The sequence below is a fragment of the Octopus bimaculoides genome, chromosome 17 (assembly GCF_001194135.2).
Source record: "Octopus bimaculoides isolate UCB-OBI-ISO-001 chromosome 17, ASM119413v2, whole genome shotgun sequence".
Taxonomy (NCBI): Eukaryota; Metazoa; Mollusca; class Cephalopoda; order Octopoda; family Octopodidae; genus Octopus; species Octopus bimaculoides.
The window spans coordinates 1274319-1280900 of record NC_068997.1 but is presented as its reverse complement, the minus strand read 5'-3'; positions in this window follow the sequence as shown (position 1 = coordinate 1280900).

The window sequence follows — 6582 nt, the reverse complement described above, 5'->3', positions numbered from 1 at the left end:
TATATATATATATATATATAAAGTGTAGTATATTGCCACTTAAGTGTGGCTGACCCCTAGGGGTGGATGTTACTGTTGCTTTTAGCCCCAGGAGGACATCTCCTCCAGCTGGCTTATCGACACACGACTGTGCTGCAGATGTTGGTGAGAGGGATAACTACCCTTGGCAAACAGGACACAGTCGTGTGTCGATAAGCCAGCTGGAGGAGATGTCCTCCTGGGGCTAAAAGCAACAGTAACATCCACCCCTAGGGGTCAGCCACACTTAAGTGGCAATATACCACACTTTATCGTGCAGTTACTGTTAATACTTCATTTAGAGAATTAACATTGCTTATATATATATATATATACACTTGTGTGTGTGTGAACAAACACACACGCACACATACATATACATACACATATCCACGTGTGTGCGTGTGTATATACCGTTAATGAAAACGCCTCATATTCCATTTTTATCCGTAATGATTTCCATTTTTTCACATTTTCCAGGAAAGAAGGCACGGTGTTATCCTCAGTCCAACGGAGATATGGTTTGGATGCTAGCTATGGTCGAGCGGATATAGGTTTTACATTGGATGACAGATGTCTTCGCAGACTGTAACAATACAAATGAATTTACCGAAAAGCCGGTGTTGGATTATGTTGAGGTCGAGTGTTCTACAGAAGAGACCCTTAGGGATATGAGGCTAAATATTTCTAGTGGCGTCGCCAGTTTACCTTAGGTGTTGTTCATCTTCAGGGAAATGAGTGTCTTTGTAGTGCTGAAGGAAATATTGACTCCAATTGGAGAATGTTTTTGTGGTCTCTGTTCATACCAACGGTGCCCTCTTGAATTGTCCAGTGTGGGATCAGAAGATTAGAAAGGGATGAAACGTTGTATTATCTGAGTAGAAGTATTCTTTGTGGGAAGTGACGTCAAGTGGAGCGTTAATGTGTATGAAAAAGAGTGTGGCGAACAAAACTGAACACGGCGGCAGAACAGATTGTGAGTCAGAAGCATTTTCATCAGTTCCACCGTAAAGATACGAGCTGATAGTAACCTATCAAGCGATGAGACGAGATAGACATTCGTCTACCTTATACGGATGAATGATTTGACGGTTTCAGTGCAACAGTTTTCACCATATTACTCGTGGTAATATGGTGACATAGAAGAATAAGGATCAAATAGATGTAGAAAAGCTGAAACTCCAAAGGCACACATTGTCGAGAATCAAGTCCAGAAAAGCTATCATATTTTGAACATACAATCTCACGAGCCATTTCCCAAGGCTATCCTGAAATAAAATGTGGAAGGAAAGAGAACAAAAGAGCGTCAAAGACTTTTGTGGGCTGACGACATCAAAGAATGGACGGGAAACAAAAGCTTGGATGATTGTACACAGCAAACAACACAGAAGAAATAGAAGGGTTAAGTGGTGATGACATTGGTAGTAGAAATCATGGTATTGATGGTAATAGAATTGCTAGTTATGGTAATGGCGGTGGCATTAGTAGCAATGATGTAACAGTGAGGTTATGCATACTGATTATGTTTTTGGTGACGTTTTAGTAACTCAGTACTGTCTAAACTAATATCAAAGTCACTATTAGTGACTTTGGAATTGGTTGTAACAGTATTGAGCTTTTGGTTAGTGGCAGAGATGGTAGTTGTAATGATGTTAGTGGGGGTAATGTGAGTGGAAAGAGCAGTGAGATTTCTATCATTCACTTTGCCTTTAAACAGTTACAAGTCGTTAAATGTAGAAAGATTAGTAATAATAGAAATTCAGAGAGATGAATCGCTGGAGAGATAGTAGTAGTAGTAGTAGTAGTAGTAGTAGTAGTAGTAGTAGTAGTAGTAGTAGTAGTAGTAGTAGTAGTAGTAGTAGTAGTGCTGGTACGTGGAGCGAGTGTTGGATAGAACAAACATGTGTGATTGGAGATGTCAGGTGAGAGAGTGACTGGAGAAGTCGTTATTGGCGCAGCATAACCCATTCTATGTAATTGCGTAAGAAAGTGCAGCGCAAAAAGACAGTACATCTGTTGGCTGAGAGTGAGAACGTGTGTTTTAGTGAACTTAGGTTCAATCAAATGCATTTTCTTTTTCTGGATGTAACTGATGATAACTGTGTGTGATGTTTTAATAATTATTTTTAATAAGTATTTGTTATAAATGGTTTGAACTTAAATTTTGATGTTTTCCTAACTTGCTCTTTGTATGCAAATGATCATCTACATTGTTCTTGTAGGCAACATTCATCCAAGTGGTTTCTTGACATCAATTCATATCTGGATGATCGTAGATGGAACGTCTTTAATTACAGATCAGCAAGATTTTAATAGTCTTTTCATATTTCAAGGGCTAATGTTCAACAAACCTCTATTCAATACAGTAGGATATAACGCCTGAAAATGAGGTTGGCTGAATTTTCTTGCAAATTTCTGCTTTAATATTTGTTGTTTAATTAAACACAACAAAATGTAAACAAACAGCAACAATACTCTTCTTTATCTGCGGAATCGGTTATTCAGGCGCATTGACCAATCTTAAATATTAACTCTAGTATCGATCGACATTTGATGACTTTTGCTAGAAATATTCTCACATTCGTGACCAACATTATAAACATGACATCATATTTCAAATAAACGTCACATTCCATGTCTTGTCAATCTTGTCTTCTGCTTCACATCATCTCGTTATAAAAAAATATCTAAGATAGCAACTGAGAAAGTAATGAAATTATCGTTTATAAATCACAATGCTTGGGGATTTAAAAACATTTTCAGTTGAGGAATCTTAAATTGGGGCTTAAACGAGTATTTCTGCCTTTGGTTTAACATAATCCGTTTCTAATGGCATGGCTGTCTGTCAATCGATGTACCTTTACGTGTCCCATTGCAGCGTAGCTAAAGTTATTGTCAATAATGTTAAGTTACTGCAGTCTGGAAATAAATAATTTAGGATCACAAAATAATGAACCATGCGTTAACTACTAGTACTGCCGCTGTCTAAGGATGTAAATTCTCCCTTCCTTTGGTACATATTTACAGCTAGATAGACTGTTTTATATGTGAGCTTAGTGGGCTGGTTAGAGATACAATTCCATGGACACACCAAAGCTCCGTGATGAGATTCCTCACTCGCTGTCAAATTTCTATAGATTTCTAAATTTTGCTACTTTCGATGAAGTGAGAATTTTAACTCACAGTTAATGAGGTAGATACCCACACACAGTGTAATGAATACTCACTGAACCGAAGTCGGTATTTCAAGCAAATTAAAAGATCTGGTTTTAATGGTCTGCTTCACTGTAAAGCTAAGTAGTTATAAAGATTGAAATTTTCAGTGACTTGGACAATTATTGCACCACTTTGTTCTATCAATTCGAATGCTTATGTCATCTCTAAGTCCCTAAGAATCGCAACTTCTGTATCTGCAGTGCTTATAAAGAGTTTTGGTAGAACAATATAAATCTATCGATAGGAAGTATAAATTAATATTATTATATGTTGTGATGTACTTTATCTCTCCCTAATCTATAAAATAAATACTTGCTATATAATGGAACCCATTTAATTTAGTTATAAAGCTTTATCTAGATTAACCTGAATGCCAGAATTCATTATTATTATTATTCAGTAGTTTTATTTTTATAACGTGCTTTCACTTCACTACCGAGCGCAGCTCTGTGCGCCTTGGGTATGTGCTGTGGTTTGCTGTGGTGCTCTTATGTTTACTGTATTGAAAGTGTTTTGCGTAGGATGTGTGCAGTACCCAGTAGTGCAATTTTCTGTACGTTATATATATTTGTAAGTCCTGCTATTTTTGTTATGTATTTGTCTGAATATTTTTTTATTATACCTAAGGCACCTACTATGATAGGAATTGTTTCTGTTTTTAGATTCCACATTCGAGTTATCTCTATTTCCAGGTCTTTGTATTTTGAAAGTTTTTCCATTTCTTTTAGAGAAACGTTGTCATCTGCTGGTATTGATACATCAATTAGAAAGCATTTTTTTTCTTCATGATCTTTGACAACTATATCTGGTCTATTTGCCTTAATTTCTCTTTCACTATATCTGGCCTATTGGTCTATTATTATTATTATTATTATCATTATTATTATTATTATTATTATTATTATTATTATTATTATTATTGTATGTTTAACTTTCGTTTTGTATTTGTACAACCTGACTCTAAGTCTCACCCAGAGACTTCATGAGACAACAAATTAGAAGTTCAATTGCTTGCTGATAGACATTGCAGTCCCTCCTGGCCAAAATCTTGTCCAAAAAGAAGTGAAAATATTATCGAAGTACAAAGACCTCGAAATTGACTTATTCATGTGGGGCATGAAAGTGAAAACAATACCAGTAATAATTGGAGCAATGGGTATCATAAAAGCAACATATAAACAAAAACGTAGAAGCTACACCTGGATCCTCAACACTACACACTATCCAACAAAGCCCCTACTAGGAACATCCCATATATAAATTCAACCTTCCCATCCCACATTTCCTATAACTAAGTATATACATCCCTACATGTGTTGTCTACTTTCTTCTGACACTTATTTTCACTATGAACGATCCCATGTGGCAAAAAAAAAAGAAATTGATTATTAAATTGTACTGTGCTCGTCTAAGTGACATTAAAATATGCTCCGCTAGTTTTAATTATTCTCCATATCTTTTATCTTTTACTTGTTTCAGTTATTTGACTGTGGCCATGTTGGGGCACCACCTTGAAAGGTTTTAGTCGAAATAATCGACCCCAGGACTGCTTTTAAGGTTAGTAATTATTCTATCGGTCCATTTTACCGAACCGCTACATTTCGGAGACTTAAAGACACCAGCACCGCTTGTCAAGCGGTGGTAGGGGACAAAAATAAACACATACATAAATATAAACATATATACATACGACGGACTTCTTTTAGTTTCTGTCTACTAAATTGACCCACAAGGTTTTGGTCGGCCCAAGATGCCACACAGTGAGACTGAAACCGGAACCATGTAATTGAGAAGCTAGATTCTTACCACACAACCACGCCTGCGCCTTGAATAAAAAAAAATTTTGGAATTGTTTTTATGAATATTTCGTATTCCTTTTTTATATTTTATTATATTAATTTATTTACCCTGGAATGAGATGTAGTGGATGAAGTAGAACAGTATCAGTGACGTTCGTAGATTTCCGATTTTCACATTGAAAATCATCGCAACTTCTGTTTGCTTTAATCCTAACACGTCCTCTACGGCGCTCACAGCAAATGTTTATATGACTGCTTCTATGTTTATTAACGAATTCTTTACCATTTTCTTGTAGATTGAAACTGTGCTACAATAGCATAATGGTGAGAGAAGTTACCAACGCAAAAGGTGTTAGAATTCGTACAATGTATCCAAAACTATAATATATTCCTACTCTATAACATAAATTCTTGGAAATTCAAGCCGAAGGAATTCAAACTACTCTATATTCGATTTCAATATAATCAAGTTTCATGAATGTTCTTTCAATTAGTTTACCTATTCCATTTCAGTAGAATCGTAAGAAAATCTTGTTAATAGAATCCCGAAGTGAATTCGTGGAAAGATATGGAACATCTCCAAATGAATTCTATAGCCTGAAACAATTAAATGAATCGCAAGACTAATACGGGAACGTCAACTGAAAGATACATATATAAGTTCTACACCTGTTGTTAACATTCAGGTGCCAATTCCTAATTTTGCATTATATTTACACAATTGACCGATTATGTTAATCTACATTCGATGCTGATGTAATTTACACATGTAAACGTGTAATGGAACCGCTATACTTTCAACTAAGCACGCAAACGTGCGCGCATGCACTGTCGAACACACGCACACATACGTGCTGACGATAGACTTGTTGCTACACAACAACAAACACCGAAAACCTTTAGATGAGCCAGTGAAACAACACGTACAACATACTGCTTTAAAATGGAAGGATGCATTACTTAATAGATTCCTAAATTCAACCTGAAAGGTGAGAAGGCCACGATTAGGAAGCCCTTCACCACCACTCTGCTCAGTAAAGGCTGACCTGGCACTAAACAACAGCTCTTTAATCTATTGAACTGTCACTTCACTTTGAAATGACTTCATTTAAATCCAGTGACTGGGGACAAATTGTGAAACCGATCATAATGGCGTGGTCCTTGAGATTATAATGTCCTACGCACGGAATGGGTCAAAACGGGATACAAAATAGCGAGTTACAGCAAACAGCACTTGGGGGTGAAAGACTGGAGAATGATAGAACATCTTGAAGTAAAATGATTGGAGGCGAGTGGGGGGGAAATGAACTTTACGTGGGGTCAAACCAAAATAGTAAACACAGGCCTGAATGGTATCGAATCTTCGAAACGTTATTTCTTACTTAAGAATGAAAATTATATTATTCCAAGTTCATGCCATTCACAAACAATTTTAATTTAAATATTCACTTCTTTTTTTACTATTATCTTTCTCTCTCTCTCTCTCTCTCTCTCTATCTCTCTCTCTCTCTCTCTCTCTCTCTCTCTCTCTCTCTCTCTCTCTCTCTCT